Genomic DNA, 18,224 nt, shown 5'->3' with positions numbered 1-18,224 from the left:
AATGATAGACTGGACTGGGAAAATGTGGCACATATACACCATGGAATACATGCAGCAATCAAAAACGATGAGTTCGTGTCCTTTGTAAGGACATGGATGAAACTGGAGAACATCATTCTCAGCAAACTGACACAAGAACAGAAAATGAAATACCACATGTTCTCACTCATATGCAGGTGAGGAAAAATGAGAACACATGGACACAGGGAAGGAAGTACTACGCATCAGGGTCTATTGGGGGGAATGGGGAGGGAAAGCGGGGGGAGCTGGGGAGGGATAGCCTGGGGAGAAATGCGAAATGTGGGTGAGGGGCAGGAAGGCAGCAAAATACACTGCCATATGTGTACCTATGCAACTATTTTGCACGTTCTGCACATGTATCCGAAAACCTAAATTGCAATAAAAAAGAAAAGAAAAGAAAAAAAAAAAGAACTCATCATTGTTCTTATAACAAATAATGAGCAGCAAGGGGTGTGGTGCTGACCTGTGCATTAAAAATCCACTCCTATAATCCAATTACCCCCCACCAGGCCCTACTTCCAACATTGGGGACCACAGTTCAATGTGAGATTTGAGCGGGGACATGTATCCAAATGATATAACCCTGCTTTACTAACTATGGTTATTGTAAAATCACCTTCATGAAGAGGACTAATGATGCTTATCACAAAATCAATACCCTTAGGAGTACAATGATACTGAATCTTCAGGATAGTTAAGGATTTTTTGGCTCAAGTACATTAATGTAATGATTAATTTATGCATTATTTATTTTAACCAACAATTTTTGTTTTTATAGTTGTTTGAAATAATGAAAACTGCTTCTGATGGCTTAAATAAATTCCTATATATGTTTTACTACAAGTAGTTCTTTAGAAAGTGTATAACAATATAAAGGACATTTCTTCTATACACAGAAGCTATCTTTTAATCCACAGATTATTGTTGGCTTTTGAGATATTAGGTACAAATATTTAGTTTATTCTCATAAAATATCCTCACTGAAATTAGGTGGAGTTCTGATTGATTTAATGGAAAGAACAGACAGGGAATTTTGTAAAATGTACCATTTTTAACCTTAAAGGAGTACTGCATTTCATAGAGCATTGGAGACAAACATGGAGCAATGGGGACACACAGCACAGGTCTCAGCCCTGCACTGGCCCCAGTGGCTTATTGTTCCCTTTATCCCTCCAAGTTCTGCATTATTCTTGTAGTCCTCCTTCTGATACCTTTGTAATTAATCTTTTGACAAATGAACTCTTGTCAGATTATTCTAGTTTGGATTTACCATTAATTTCATTTTAGGACCCTAAATGATCCATCAGTTAATCTAAAACATCTTGTTCTCATTTTTCTCTTTCCTATATATTGGTAAATAATAATCATATTAGTCCATTTTTACACTGCTGTTGAAGACATACCCAAGCTTGGGCAATTTATAAAAGAAAGAAGTTTAATAGACTTACAGTTCTACATGGCTGGGAAGGCCTCACAGTCATGGTGGAAGGTGAAAGGCACATCTCACATGGCAGCAGACAAGACAGCTTGTGCAGGAAAACTCCCCATTTTAAAACCATCAGATCATGTGAGACTTATCCACTAATAAGAGAACAGCAAAGGAAAGACCTGCTCCCCTGATACAATTATCTCCACCAGGTCACTCCCACAATACATGAGAATTCAAGATAAGATTTGGGTGGGGACACAGCCAAACCATATCAATAATGATTAAATGTTAAATAATTACAAATAACCAAAAACTGTGTATATGTTATCTAATACTAGATATGCAGTTGATTGTGCTACATCTATATTAAAGGGAAGAAAACTAAGGCTCAGGGATGTTAAGCTATGTAGTCAATAAGCTGAAGAACCAGTCTGAGTCCTATACCTGCACTCTTATATACAATTGCTGTAATGATTCTCAAATCAAGATGAGAGGGTCTCATCTCTGCCCATAAGGAGAGGAGCATAGTTTTGGTTAAAAAATTAATTAATGTATGTGTGCATGCAGGGATGTATGAATATGTATATAGACACATACAACATACATATATAAAACTTAAAATTAATAAGTGATGATTTTCTCAGGTAGGTGTAAATGCCACAAGTGTTTTTTAGAAAAATGTATGTTCATTATAGACCAAAAAAGACAAAAGAAGAAAAAGGTATACATGCTAAACGGTGAGTGTTATTTGTATTTTTCTACATACAATGTGCCTTGTATTCTTTGGAAATGAAAACTACTAGAATTTTTGAAACTTTTGGTTATAAAGGATGTGTGTGTATGTGTGTGTGTATGTATGTGTGTCTGTGTGTCTCTGTGGTGTGTGTATGAGTGTATATGTGTATATTCTTCAAACAACCAACTGGTTGGTTGGTATGGAAAAAAATCCCCTTGAAAACTTGCCTGAATTGTATCAAAATAGGTCATAGCTTTGTGAAATTTGCTTGATGCAAGCACCATTTATTTTAGGAGTAGAAAGATTAAGCCATTCTTTGCATACAGATAGTCACACAGGAAAACAGCTCAGTAAATTCAAAGCCTGAAGAGCAAAGTTGTTAAGATTACATTCTATTTCCAATTAATCTAACCTTAACTGTGTGTGCTCATTATTTTCTGCTGCTTTTCCAACCCATTCCTTAGTCCCCCCTGAGTCTGAGGTCAATGCAATGGCATTTCCCCTTGAGAGCATTATTACCTCACACCCTATAATTGGCTAGTGGAATAAGAGAGATTGTGGTTATGGGAACAGAAAATTCCCCCTTTGACAAAAATGCAGAATTGCCATTTGAATAATAGCTATTCAAATATTATTCAGTATTACAGGTTTAAAAATATACTTTATTTTTTCTAAACAAAATTTGAGATGTTTGCTATAAAATTAGGCTGTCTAAAAATGATTTAGAGAAATTCTAAATACTACTTGGAGAAATTCCAGATACTATCAAGCCAACACTTTTGTTGTAAAAGAATCCTTTGATATCATTTACAATTCATGGGAGAGTTGTTTTCACATGAGGGAAGTTGTTATCTTCCAAGGTCATACAGAAGAGAACATACGGTATCTGACACAACAGAAACTGATAGAAAGAACGTTCTTTGAGTTTTAAACTTGTCATTATCTGCAAAAGCATAATTTTTTTCATAAAATAGCTCATTTATAATTTGGCATTTCTGTTTTCAATACTTTACAGAAAGTGAGAAAATCAGTTGATTTATTTCACAGAAATTCTTGAATCTTTTCTGAAGATACCAGAATTAGAAAATTAAGTTGAAAATCCTAACGTTCTCAAAGTGCATCTCTTAGGAGCAGAAGCTAAGGTGCGTAAGTTTTTCCTTGGTAATCTTGTAAATAATAACTCTTAATCACTGGTGGCAAGGGGGTGTTTCCATTCAGTGCCATCAAAGACAGTTGAAATCAAAGAAACTAAAAATGAAGGTCAGTTGGGTAGAGGTTAGCCACTAATAAAATCTAATACAGACATTGATAAAAATAGCTTTGTATTCATTGAAATTGGATAGTTCATATAGGCATTTTTTCTATTTTATTTTAGATTGTTAAATAGTTAGGTACTGTTACTTCTGATTACAGTGACTTGGCAGAATGCAAATAGAAATCTTACATGCATGCCACGCCCTAGAGAGAAAGGGTGGGTAGAAGGGAGAGAGGGGGAGGGAGAGGAAAAGGGAGAGGCAGAGAGACAGAGAGAGAGGAGAGAGACAGAGAGAGAGAAAGAGAGAGAAATAGGAGATGGCAATGTGCAATATGCATTCTTCTGGAATATTGAATATTTAGCATCCTTCACACTTTCTGAACACCAAACAACATTTCTTGTAGAATACTGAATTCTTGTAGAATATTGAATATTGAGCATCCTTCACACGTTCTGAACACCAAACAAGATTTCTGGGATCAAGATTATTCCAAGTACAGCCTTCCCTTTGTTTCATTCTAAGAATTTTTTTTTAAAAAATGGCCTTTTATCTAGGACAGCAGCATTCCTGAAGGCTACAAACACAAGAGAAGGGAAAATGTTCATGAATCAATCAACCAAATTGTGGTGGTGTATATTTTATGTATTGTAGACAATGAAGAAGAAATAAGAGGTGTGTGAGGTACTATTTTGAAAAACCAAAAGAACTTAAATTTCAGATGACGAGAACACCAAAACATACAAGGCAAGTAGGGATCCTCTGGAGCACAAAGCCCAGGGAAATCTGAAACCTCACTCTTTCGGGAGGTTGAAGACTTGATCCAAATTGTATTTCATTTTTTAACTAGCATGCTGGGCTCCTCTCCCTTGGATAACTTTAAACCATATGGACCTCAGTTTATTAATCTATTAATTAGGAGTATCTTCTAGATTATGGATTAGCATGCATGCTGGAGTCTTCCCAGTTCCTCCACCCATGCCACCAACAGGCTTGGATGGTCACACCTTTTCTTGTTGGTTCTAAAATGCTGCTTCTACTCTGTGTCATGTGTATGACAGAAATATAAACAGGAAGATGGGTAAAGGAGGTCTTAAATTATAATCTTTTATGGGAAACAAACTGCTTTAGATTAATATTATCCTAAATCAACTGTTTTCTTAATTTCTACTATGCATGAAAATCACATTGGAAGATTTTTTTTTAATAGCAGTGTTCAATTCAAGCCTTATCTTCAAAACTCCAAATTCAGTTGTTTTGGGGGCAGAACCTGAGTATTTCTGCTTTTTTGAAAGCACCTCTCATGAATCTGATGGCTGAAAGGGTTAATAACCATTAATTTTAAGGGGGAGTGGACCCAAAAGGATCAAAACAGTCACACTGGACAATAATTCCCAGGTAAGCATAACAACAGAGGAGTGAGAGGGAAATGCCAGGAGAGCTTGCACAGTATGTTTCTGGGTAGGAGGAAGGGATTTTGCTGAGCTTTAAAGATTAAGCAGGATCTAAATAAATATTGTAAAGCAGGGAGAAAAATTTCAGATCGAGGAAGCAGAATATATAAAAAACACAAAAATGAAGAGCAACATCATGAGCTGAGAGGATATTAAGGCTGCTCACATTGTGAGCTATGAGAAATTAGATCTGCTAAGTATAGGGAAGATACTGAAATTGACCAGCTTTTATCCTTTAAGAGTTCTTTGAATTGTTCCTATGCAACTGATGTAGGAGTGTTACAAAAGCATTCAACCTAAATTTTAAGTGACTGAATAAATAAGTTTTAAATACTTATAGAAACAAAATAATTCAGGATTTCGATCTGATCAACAAGTAGAGAAGCCTTTACTCTAGTAGGAAATGCTGTTAACTGGAAACTCGGCTCTTTTTCTTTAGATCCTAGAGGGAAATATAAATTGTTTCTGAAAATGTTTTTCTATGAAACCAGTGCAAGAATTCCACAACCAGTGGAACATAATTTACCTTGGTATTAATGTTAGAGAAAACCCATACCATAAGGGTTCTTTCTCTTTTTATAACAATGTTGAAATCACTTCGGCAGAAAATGAAATTATTTTATACATGTTCTGTCACTATGAAGGCTAACAGAGAGCTTTATAGAACGCGAGTCTTTGGTATGTGTATGAAATTAACAAAACGTAATCAGTTCAGGGTCCCTATGTTTTTTCCATTACTGCCCTTTTGTTTTCTAGCATTTGAGTTCTTATAGCTGCATCTTTTTCCTAATTAAAGTCTTTTTGTTTGCTGTTTTCTCAGCCAACATAAATCATCCATCCAGCAAGCTTCTCAGTTTAGGACACATTTCTAAAGTTATTTATAAGATAACATGAGCTCTTAAATAACTTGAGAAAAAACTCATTTAACATGATGTAAAGCATGATAGTGTATCTAGACCATGAAAAAAGAGCTTTACCCATGATTTTTTTGCTATTCAACTTTGGGTTTTGTAGGCTGCTAAAAATAACCCACACACACCTGTGTTGTTAAGTGATACTTTATACTGTAGAGTTTGGGTTATACTGTGTTTCCACTTAAGTGTTGATGGCTAGGCAGCTGCTTAAATTTATCTGGTACATTTGAATGATTTCAAGCTAGCAGCATTTTCCATGATTAGCACTGTAATAATAACAGTAACTTATGAAATGTAAAGCTCTTCATTTAGCTCTGTTGATGATAGGTGATTATTGTTCATCTTGGCCTTTCTGCTTCCAGTAACTGCCATACAAATAAGAGATTGCATTAGGTAATAATACTAATAATAATTCAACACAGAATCAATGCTATGTATAAGCATAGATAAGTTGTTTCCCAAACATTGCTACTCTCCTTTTTTATAGACAAGCTGGAAATCATATTTTATTTTCTGCAGGCTGTAAAAATTCATGAAATGTCTCAATGTCAGTGAGTATCTCTCGAATCATACTTTTTAAAAACATATGTTTATAAACCCCAAACAGAGAGGAATTCAGAAGTTTGGGGTTTGGATCAGAATAGGTCCAGACAGCTGGTGTCAGCTTGGAGGTTCTCCTAAAGAAGGCACATTCAACGAACAGAAGTTTGGTTGGAGTTTTCATTGTGAATGGATTCCATTCAGACCAATAATTTATCAGTATTAAACTAAGCCAAAATTTTCCACTTCTCATCCAAATTGCTGTTGGATTTTTTTAACTCATCCATAATCTTCCTATCTCATATTATACATTTTCATTTTATTATGTATTCCTTTCTAGTCTTTTAACCAGTAAGTTTTCAGTTATATGCTATGCATATATGAGTATTCTATAAACACAAATGTATTTCCTTGTATATTTAGGAAATACTATTACCATTATTTCAATATGATAAGGAAAGAATTTCCAGTCCAACTAGCCTCCTGCTAGACTAGATACTCTTAGACTACATCCCCACAGGCATCGTCTCGGTCAGGCATGAGTATTCACAGTGATGAATAATTCACTACCACTGGAAATCTTTGGATAACTCTAACCATATTTGGAAATTATCTCTACAATTTGGTAGGATACTTTCTGCATATGGTTCTTTCTCTAGTCTTTAATAACATAAAGATAGAGCCTAATGTGTCTTCCACATGCTAGTGTACACGCTAGTCCTGTTTCTTGCAGTAATTCCTCATATGACACAGTTTCCAAATCTATCCCTTATCAGAAAATTTCCTCAAGACATTATCTAATTATAGGAAGATGCATCTATTAGGAGATGGAAATATCAGAATTTATAAGCAAAATATGTAGGTAAAGCAAAATATTAGTTTGAATTTTTGTTTGGTTTTGGTTCTAGGTTATTCTTGTTGACTGTATCAAAGTTTATCATCAAATAACATGACAAATTATACAGTTTGGATGTTTTTCCCAGCCCAGATTTCATATTGAAAAGTAATCCTCTATGTTGGAGGCGGGGCCTGGTGGGAGGTGTTTGGATTATTGGGGGCGAATCCTTCATGAATGGCTTGGGCATTCCCCTTAGTGATAAGTGATCGCTGACTCTGAGTTTATAGGACATCTGGTCCTTGAAAAGTGTGTGACCTTCCCCCACTTTCTCTGTTCTGCTCACACATGTAACATGCCTGCTCCCCCTTCGCCTTCTGGTGTGATTGTAAACTTCCCAAAGCCTCCTAGAAGCCAAGTAGATGTTGGCACCATGATTCCTGAAAAGCCTGCAGAACCATGAGCCAAGTTAATCTCTTTTCTTTATAAATTACTCAGTCCGTTATTTCTTTATAGCATTGTAAGGATGGCCTAATACAATAAGGTTGCCAGCCAGATGAATGGATACTGTTAGTTTTTCGCCACGAACAGTTGTGTTTACCACAACCATAGTTTATTCTTACTAATTGAATTCCTAATGTATTCAAGTATCTAGCATGAGAGAAGATATCTCTATCCTGAGCTCAAGGTTAAATCAGAGTCTATAGTAATTATGATGATTTTTTTTTGTCAGAATTGATTAAGGAGTAGATATGTGACCCAGATCTAGTCCATGAGATGTGTGAGAAGCCTAAAAAGTTTTCCTTACAAGTGAAAAGAAAACACATAAAGGAACAGCGTCTGTGGGACACTATCTTATCTTCCTGTGATGGCTGAAAATGTGGCAGACTTCTTATAAGCATGAGGTGGATTGGCCAGATGACAGGCAGAAATACAGATAATGACAAATCAGTTCTTTTTCATTTGTTCTTCAGGTTATTGGGATACAATTTAAATAGACTAAAACTACAGACACATAAATCTATGAGTTTTGACAAATGTGCATCGTCATATCACAATACCACAATCAAGATATAGAATAGTTTTTTCACTCCAAAAAGTTCCCCATGCCTCTTTGTGGCCAATCATCTCTCTCCAATCCTGTCACTGATTCATTTGCTGTCATAGTTTTGACTTTTTCATATGTCACATAAATAGAATTATATAGTATATAGTCTTTGAGTGGGGATTTTTAAATTTAGCATAGTAAGTTTGAGGTTCACTTATGTTATTATATAAAACAGTAGGATGTTCCTTTTAATTGCTGAGTAGTATTCCATTGTATGGATGTGTGATGTGAACATTGGTTCTTAATGGTATTCAGTGATAGCATTAATCAGATTGAAAGCCATCCTACTCTGGGACACATTAATAGGTGAGAATTTTTTTTCTTTTAAACTATTTTTGTAGGTTTTTTGTCTAATTCATTCTAGCTGATATATTAGACTGATTCATCCTTCCATAAATAATGTCAAGCATTGAACTAAAATGTAAGATAGCAAGTTTATTCCTGCTGAGCATTTCATCTAAATTCGGATTCATTCCAAATAGGTTTGTCTAAAATTACTATCTATACTAATTTAGATTGGTCACAGAGTAGCTATCAAATGTGTTTTTACCCTGATTTTCTCATTTAATACGTGTGCTATTCTATTGAGTTTATCCTGCTACAATTTGGGTAAGCCTACCACTTTTTTTTAAAGAGGGAGTCTCGCTCTGTTGCCCAGGCTGAAGTGCAGTGGCATAATCTTAGCTCACTGCAACCTCCGCCTCCCAGGTTCAAGCAATTCTCCTGCCTCAGCCTCCCAACTTGCTGGAAATACAGGCACTCACCACCATACCCAGCTAATTTTTGTATTTTAGTAGAGTTGGGGGTTTCACCATGTTGGCCAGGCTGGTCTTGAACTCTTGACCTCAAGTGATTTGCCTGCCTCGGCCTCCCCAAAGTGCTGGGATTACAGGCGTAAGCCATCATGCCCATGTGACCATCTATCAGCTAATACAACATATCTATATAACAAAAGTTACTTACATTGAAATCCAGGCATATTGTCTTTCATTATGTTTTTTCTTTCTTTTTAGGCAATGAATTTACCCTTTCAATAGAGATGAACATATTATTCCAATTGCTTTCAGATTTCCTTCAAACCTATTTTTCTATTTGGAATGATTGTTCTTCATAATGTACAGAGCTGATTTAAATTAATTATTCTCCATACTAATGTTCAATGATTTTAGCAAAATTTAAGATGTTTATCTGCTGCTAAATTTTTTACTTATATCCTCTCAGTTAGTCTTTAGAATTATTATCTCAACTGTAGAGATGAGGAAACTAAGGTTTAAATCTCACATCAACCAAGGTAACATGTCCTAAATAAAATTCTATACACCTAAAATTATAAAATGTCATACAAATAAATTATTTACAACCGTGTGTTTTCTTTTTGAAATATACACCTTTTCGCTATAAGGGGAAGGTTTCATTTTATTTCATTAATGTCTCAATATTGTAAAAAATAAATATGCCAGTCTTCTACATTAAAACCCAATGGCTGCAATCAGTATAAATGTATTCATATGATTTTGTATCTACTTCATATTTTGCTAATTGTTCTAGCTAAAAGCAGTAACAGTATCAATGTAAATGATTGTCTATACAAATGGTGGTCCCCTATCATCTAACAACATTCTTCATTAAGCCTCTATATCTTGTCACTCATGTCCTGAAATACAGGTCTATGTCTCAACAGATATAATAGTTATATGCAGCTGCCCTGCCATTTGTTTTTCCTCATCTCAAAGAGGGAATATTGAAGCACCAAATCATATACTAAAAGCACATTGACAAAACAGAGAACCTTCTGCAGGTACTTTGCAAAATTTCATTTACGACGTGATAAAACACCAGGAGGTTATTTTCTAAATCATTTGTTTGAACAAGGGCATCAGTGCCCTTTCATAGCAAGTCATAAAGCAGGTTGTCCTGGAGAGTTCACTGGTATCTCTGCCCAATGGCCATTTTCCTGCTAACTTGCTTTTACAGTCAGTCAGGGTATTCAGTCATGTCACCATTAATCATCTCCAGGGGAACAAGTCAACAAAGGTTATGATGTTCTGTTTTAGGATGTTAGTCTTATGTCAGTTTAAATAAAAAAATCTCCTAGACAATTAGTCTTGGCAATTCCAAAGCCGATACTTGGAGGCCTTTCTTTAGTTTAGGAAAGAACCCTGGGAAGTGACAAGAGAGACCACAAATTAAGGGAACATCCCTATCCTAGTTATGCTGAGACTAATGTGCAAATGTGTACAAGAGTAGCTCATAGATATTGTGAGTTTAGTTCCAGACAAACACAATGAAGCAAATATTGCATTAAAGAAAGTCACACAAATTTTTCAGTTTCTCAGTGCATAGAGAAATTACACTATAGTGTATAGTGTCCAATAACTTTATAGCCCAAAAATGTACATTTTAATTAAAGATATTTTATTTAAAAATGCTAATGATCATCTGAGCCTTCAATGAGTCCTTATCTTTTTTTTTTTCGGCTGGTGGAGGTTTTGCCTAGATGTTGATAGCTGCTGACTGATCAGGGTGGGTGTGACTACTGCAGGTTCAGGTTGCTGTGGCACTTAGGACAACAATAAAGTTTACTGCATTGATTGGCTCTTTTTTCACACAATATTTCTCCATAGCATCCAATGCTATTTGATAACATTTTACCCACAGACAGTAGAACTTCTTTTTGAAAATTAGAGTCAATCCTCTCAAACCCTGCCACTACTTTATCAGATGAACTTATGTAAAATTCTAAGCCATTTGTTGTCATTTTAACAATGTTAGCAGCTTCTTCATCAGGACTAGATTTCATCTCAATAAACCGATTTGTTTCTTTATTTATAAAAAATATCTCCTCATACATTTAAATTTGATCATGACATTGTAACAATTCAATCATATCTTCAGGCTCAACATCTACTTCTAGTTCTCTTGCCATTTTTATCACATCCATATTTACTCCCTCCTCTAAAATCTTGAACCCTCTAACACCATTCATCAGGGCAAGAATCAACTTATTTTAAACTCCTGTTAATGTTGATATTTTGACCTCCTTCCATGAATCACAAATGTTTTTAAGGACATCTTCCCAGAAGGTTTTCAAGTTCAATTTACTTTGACCAGATACATTAATATCTTTAGCAGCTATAACCTTGCAAAATTACTTCTTAATCCATGGGCTGCAGAATGGAGGTGTTATTAGGCAAGAAAATATTAATCTCCTTGTATATCTTCATCAGAGCTCTTGGAGCACTAGGTATCTTACCAGTGAGCAGCGATATTTTGAAGGGAATCTTTTTTTCCTGAGCAGTAGGTCTCAACAGTGGGCTTAAAATATTAAGTAAAATATTAAGTAAAACATGCTGTAAGCAAATATACTGTCATCCAGGGATCATTGTTCCATTTACAGGAAACACGTAGAGTACCTTTAGCATAATTCTTAAGGGCCCTAGGATTTTCAGAAAGGCAAATGAACTTGGCTTTAACTTAAAGTCGTGAGCTGCCTTTGCCCCTCCCCAAAGAGTAAGCCTGTCCTTTGAAGATCTGAAGCCAGGCAATGACTTCTCCTTTGTAATTCTGAAAGTTCTAGATGGCATCTTCTTCCAATAGAAGGTTTTTTCATCTACATTGAAAACCTGTTGTGTATTATAGCCACCTTCAACAATCAATCATCTTAGCTAGATCTTCCTGGATAACTTGCTGCAGTCTCTACAACAGCACTTGCAGCTTTACCTTAAACTTTTACTTTACAGAGACAGTTTTATTCCTTAAATCCTAGGACTTACAAACCAACCTCTGCTAGCTTCCAACTTTTCTTCTGTAGCTTCCTCACCTTTCTCAACTTTCATAGAATTGAAGACATTTAGGTTCTTGCTCTGGACTAGGTGTTAGTTTAAGGGAATGTTGTACCTTGAAGGTACCAGAATTCATCAAATCATTTGGATTCCACAAATACAAAACAATCTAAATCAAAAGTAAAAAAAAAAAAAACCCTATGTTTTTGAAATATAATTGTTCAAGGAAAACACTTAAAAATAAGAAACTTTTTCAGATATTTAAATGAAAGATACATAAATATTCTGTGTTATGCAGTATGAAAATGTGCTTTCTACATTGTTGCTTCAGTTGTTTTTTAAAAAAATTTGTTCTCATCTAGAAGGCACTAATAGAGAAACAAAATTTAAAAAGTAAAATGAGAATCACCCTTAATAAGTATATTTTACTGTATCACCAGAGAAATATTCTTCCTGTCACATGCCTTTTCCATACCTTTCTGTTTGAACTATTTCTTACATCTCTTTGCCTTTGAACTAAAAAAGCATAATCAAGTATTTATAAATAATAGCAATGATATGCTAGGTAATATGTGTGGAGTGCACATGAATGTCCAACACTATTGCTTAGTGTGTATTATTTTGCAAGGCCTTCACAATGAATGCATGAGGCGTTATTATTATTGTCACTTCATAGATGGAGAAACTAAGGCACAGATAATTTTGGGAACTTGTTCCAATGTAGCTATTAAGAAAAAGAGCTGCCACTGAATCCCTATGGAGTATGCTGTTAACCAATGTGCTTCACTTTCTCTAAAGCCAGCTGTCCAGAGCATGGCCATAGTGCTACACCCCTACTGATTATAATTGGCTATTTGGCTTGACTGGCCATCTAACAATAATCTTCCTGGTTATCTTTTTACAGAATTCCATTTTTAACTGTTCTTTTGTTTTCTAAATATATTTTATATGATAAAAGCAAACTGTCATAAGCACAAAGAGTGAAGGTTACTTGAGTCCGACTTGCTTCACACCGAGAGGTGTGGTGAGTAAACCTTCCATGCACAGATGGTGAGCCAAGAGAAACAGCTGTATATCGCTAATGTCTAGATTTACTAAACTGGACTATAAACTAATTGAATCAACTACTAAACACATCTCCACTACTGAAGACACCTATCTCAGTTTTGTCACAGCTTGGTGGGGATAAGTGATTACTATTATGATGCCTTCACTACACTTCTGGAATTTCTATTTATAGCTGGAAAACATTTCTTTGTGTTTCTTTTTAATCCTCTTTGGTGATGAATAGCTACATATCAAAGGAAAGGGATTAAATTTTACATAAAGCCAAAATTGATTTAAACAAAAGCATAGCAAAAAAAAAGAATACTTTAGCACTATGGCCAAAGAAAGAGAGAAAAAAAGAAAAGGAGAAAGAGAAAAGGAAAGTTAGAAAGATGGAAACAAGAAAAAGGAAAAGGAGAAAAAGAAAAAACATGTCTTCTCTGTACTTCAATAGACCCAGAATGTGATGCTGAATAAAAGTCACCAAGAACATTTTGAGTGATATTAAATTGGATTCATTGTAATATGGGAGTAAACTCCACAGATAACATCTAGAAAGTAAAGTTCATTTTGCTAAAGCTCTGAGAAAAAAATAGTCGCAATTTTATCTTATTTTACCATTTTTTTTTTTTTTACAAGCAGTAAGTAAAAAATCCTATGTCTTTGAATCTCCACAAAAGATAGTGAGATAGTGAAGAAAACGAGTTTGTTGGAATGTGGACTTCTATTCAAACCTGTTTTTGTGTCTGTCTTTTGATTTCTTAAGCAGCCAAATGCCTCATTTCTGCATACTCTTCTTCCTTGGGACTGCTGCTCTGGAACTTTTGACTCTAATCCAACTGCAACTGTGGAAAGAGAGTAGTTTTAATAATCGTGGAAACTTACTGTTATTATTCAAACTTTACATCATTCTGAAACCAAAATATTTGTTTGGAAGACACAGCCTTTCATAAGCCTGCATTATCTAACATTTTATTCTTAGGTCCAGTTAGCAAAAGCACTTGCCTTCTTTTCAGTGTTTTTCTCACCTTTCTCAGCTAGATCACCTCCTAAGCTGTATTCTTCACCATCCTTCTCTCTTCCGAGCCAAAAATTTCAGTCTCAGGAAAGAACTCTTTGGGTTGTATTGTTTATGGCAGGATCAGTTTTGCTAATTCTTCCTGAGTGTACTCAAAGCGTGGCTTGTTTCCAAAGCCAAAATGCAAAATAATGTGATTTCTGTGGTTTCCTGCATGATCCAATTTAAGGCATTTGGAGTACTTACATTGTATAGCATTAAAGATATTTTTAAAATTTTTTGTTGAAATAATCCCTAAAAATTATTTGCATGGTCAGTAATAGATAAATTATGTGGTCAATTAATGAGTACCATTATAAACATGTGGTTATATAACCTTTAAACCCAAAGATCTATCATAAATAAATAAAGTAGAATCCAAATCCTATGAGAACAAATTACATGCCTCTAGTTTCCCTTTGAAAACAGCTGTACTGAATCATGTGGCAGATGAAGGCCAACTACACTTGGCTTTGAGAGTTGGCCTTGATTAGCATCCATGACTCTCCCTAAAATTTATGAGGATAAACTTTCTTTGGAAATAATGGTCCCTGCTGTTTTGTTATCTCATGAAATGCTCACTGGCTTCCACAAAGCGCTATAATACCCTCGGAGCCTGTGTAGAAAGAATTGGTAGCACCTTCGTCCTAAGGCTTTTCAGGCTTGTATAATATTTTCTCAGACATATTGAATAGCAAATTTCCATGGAATTTATGAATCATTAAATTAGATGTTTTCTTGCTAGGCAGAAGTAATGTGAGGAATCATTCTGAGTAAAATCAAACATTAAAAAATTATGTGTGTTTTCACAGCCATTTATACCAAATGGCAGATATTAAAGGCTAAGTAATTTTGTTTAGCATAAGTACTAGATAGGCTAACATTTTTTCAGATAGTCACTATCTGAAATCTGAGATAAACTTAAGCTCTGGGAGGTTCACTTTTATCCTGAAAAGAGGAATGTGTTTGCAGACAGCTTCAAGACACGCACTTGGGATCCATGAACTACCATAACTGTATATTTTCCATTAATTGACTCTATCTAGAAATTGCCCAATGGTGCTCAAAAAATTGGCTGGGATTACTTAATAATCTATAGATAGAGAAGAGATCAGGTTTGACAGGAACCAGTGGAATTTACTGAGATTATTCAAGAATGTTATAGAATATAAAATTCCATTCAAACCTGCTTTTCAATGGAATAACAAGCTCCATTGAATAACATTGGCTTGGCCAAATAATTTAATGTTTATTTATTATTAAATTATTTTTTAAGAAAGTCAGAAATTTTCTGATTTGAAATGAAGTAACACTCAGAATAACTTAAATCATACCAAATGGGTCAGCATTTAATTAATTAATCCCATTTTCTTATTTAACATTCTCACCATTTACTTATGTCACTTTTGGAGGCCACTTTTAATTCCTATTGAACATGAATAAATGAGTATTTAACAAAGGCTATACTTAATTAGTAGCCTTTACCAATATATTGCAAACAAGCACCTTATTGGACTTTTCTCATCTCAAAGGAAAAATCCTAAATCATTTTACTCTGAGAAATAAAACTTCATCTGTGAATGTTTGATTGGGATCTCAAGAGTTTGCCATTTTTAAATAACATCAGATTAGCCATGAGTATAACTTATTTTGATCATTTTCAAGTACAACATTAATTCTGATAAATTTATATTACAAATAACCATAGAAAAGTTTAAAAATATGATTAAATGAAGACTATCTGTAATCACCAAGGCATAACTACTTTTCATATTTCGGTATATAGACACTCACACATTGTGCTGGGTACATATGATTGTATATAGAAGTATATATGCATTAATGCATAAATTATAGATCTATAAAATCAATAAAATAACTAAATGTACAATATAAAATATGGTATAATAAAACATTTTCAAATGAAAACAATTATAATTCTACACTGCTACAATTGCTACCATTTTTTATCTTACCTTCTGGTCCATATTCGTATTGCTGCTTAATTATAATTATGAAATTCATCCCTCAACAACTACTTTAATAAGAAAATTATAACTGCATTTCTGTTATTTTAAGAGAATTCTTTTTTACATTTATTCATTCCCAATTTATTCAAGAAGTGAAAAACCATGACATTTATATCAGAGGCATTTTAGCCTTTTTGGGTGATAACTCAGTAGACTTATAAAAAGCAATAACATAAAAAATTCGAAATATCTGATTTCCATATGGGAAGCAGCTGTTTTTTTTTCATGTGAGTGAAAGAAAATTTGTGTGCTCTCTACTCTATCTGGCTTTCTGTGGCCCTGACAATTGAAATCTCATTCCTGCTCGAATGCATCTTTGAGGGCTGGTGATAATAGAGATGTATTTATTAATATTTATTTTGTGACAGCACTGTACTTATGCAATTTACAGGTAGAACCTCATTTAATTCTCAGACCAACATTTTAATGACAAAGGAACTAAGGCTTAGAGAAATCACATACCTTATGCAGAATCACACAAATAATAAAGGGTAGAGCCAGGATTTTTTGTCTCCTTGATGCCAGAGGCTTGATCCTTCTCGGTAGCTACACTCCACTGTTGCTTGGGAGATTAGTAATTGGATGTTGTCTGCTGAAACCTCCATATTCTATCAGTTGTCCTGCAGCTTGGGGTAAATTCTTCTGGCTTTCAGAAAGTGGCCTAGCCTTGGGAAATCTATAATTTTACTCCTGGGAAAGCTCCTGACACTCTTTTTTCTCTTAGTGATTCATTCTTATGTCTTGGTTAAGCACCTTAAACTAATTCCCCATGCAGACTCAGTCATTATCTATTTCTACCTTATTTCTTCCCCCTAGATCTGTAAGTTTATGTCTTACCTCAAATCAACCTGCCTAACTTACCTCATCTTCAATTTCTTGGCCATTTGAGACATTTGTGGGGGTCCTCAGAAATTCCAAAGCAACTCAGTTCCCCAAAAGTGGTCCGTATAGTTTTCTAGTTGCTGAAGTCAACATTTTTGGAGTCAACTGCAACACACTGAACATCTGAAAAAAATGAATGGAATTCATCTCAAAATTATGAAATCTTTTTGGAACTTAAATAATCAAATAAGCATTAAAACAAAGACAAAATAAGTTTTATACACACACATGTATACATATATTTTACTTGTTTTGGTCTAGGTCAATATATGAATGTCAACATTCCATACCGTGGCTATGTAATTATCTTATACAGAATGTTCAGAAGCAAAATAATGCAATTTTTGGCTTGCTATTTCTGAAGTTTCTTCCCTGTCTGAGCTAGACTAGTCATCATTTTTAAATCCGTAATTACAAGGTCAAAAATCAGTTTCCCCAAACTGGGTCAAAATCTATTTGTTATTGTTTTAGATACCATATATAAGTGAACTCATACAGCTCTAAAAATGTCAAATCCGTAGAAACAAATTCATAGAAACAAAGATGATCCCCTTTGCCCTGTTACCAGAATGATGGTTACCAGGAGCTGGAGAAAGGGAGATAAGGGGACATGTTGATCAAGAGGTACAAAGTTTTGGTTATTCAGGATAAGTAAGTTCTAGAGATCTAATGTACAACAATGTGCCTGTAGTTAACAATAATGTATTGTGTTGCATATGTGAAATTTGCTAAGAGGGTAGATCTTCACTGTCCTTACCACACAAAAAAGTAACACTGTAAGAACATGAATGTGTTAATTAGCTTGATTGTAGTGAATATTTAACACTATATGTATATATACATTGTATACATATCTCAAATCATCAATTTGTACAGCTTAAATATATGCAATTTTTACTTATTGTTCATACCTCAGTAAAGTTGAAAAAAAGGTTTATTTGTTGTTTCTGGTAGCATCTTTTATTTTCTTCTAAGAACCATGCAAAAAAGCTACCATGAAGAACAATAAGATGCAAATAAAATCTCAAACCTAAGAATTATGTATATTTTCACAAATCGAAAGCTTATCAGGATTAAACATCCAGAGACCATGCTGGTCTCTAATACTAATGTGAATCCTATCGAATTACATTTAG

At 34.5% G+C, this 18,224-nt stretch overlaps 1 long non-coding RNA gene across 2 annotated transcripts in view; it reads right to left on the bottom strand.

Annotated features, from left to right (window-relative positions):
• LOC144582349 (uncharacterized) overlaps positions 1-18,224 on the bottom strand; it is a 138,043-nt gene that overhangs the window by 78,114 nt on the left and 41,705 nt on the right. For both annotated transcript variants that reach the window (XR_013534883.1, XR_013534884.1), the window contains exons 2-3: positions 17,068-17,211; positions 13,854-13,964 (exon numbers count right to left, since the gene is read on the bottom strand). This is a non-coding gene — a long non-coding RNA (uncharacterized LOC144582349). The remainder of the gene's footprint in view (positions 1-13,853; positions 13,965-17,067; positions 17,212-18,224) is intronic.

This window comes from Callithrix jacchus, chromosome 4 (assembly GCF_049354715.1).
Source record: "Callithrix jacchus isolate 240 chromosome 4, calJac240_pri, whole genome shotgun sequence".
NCBI classification, from domain to species: domain Eukaryota; kingdom Metazoa; phylum Chordata; class Mammalia; order Primates; family Cebidae; genus Callithrix; species Callithrix jacchus.
The sequence above is the reverse complement of the archived record's forward strand: the minus strand, read 5'-3'. Positions and strand labels throughout refer to the sequence as shown.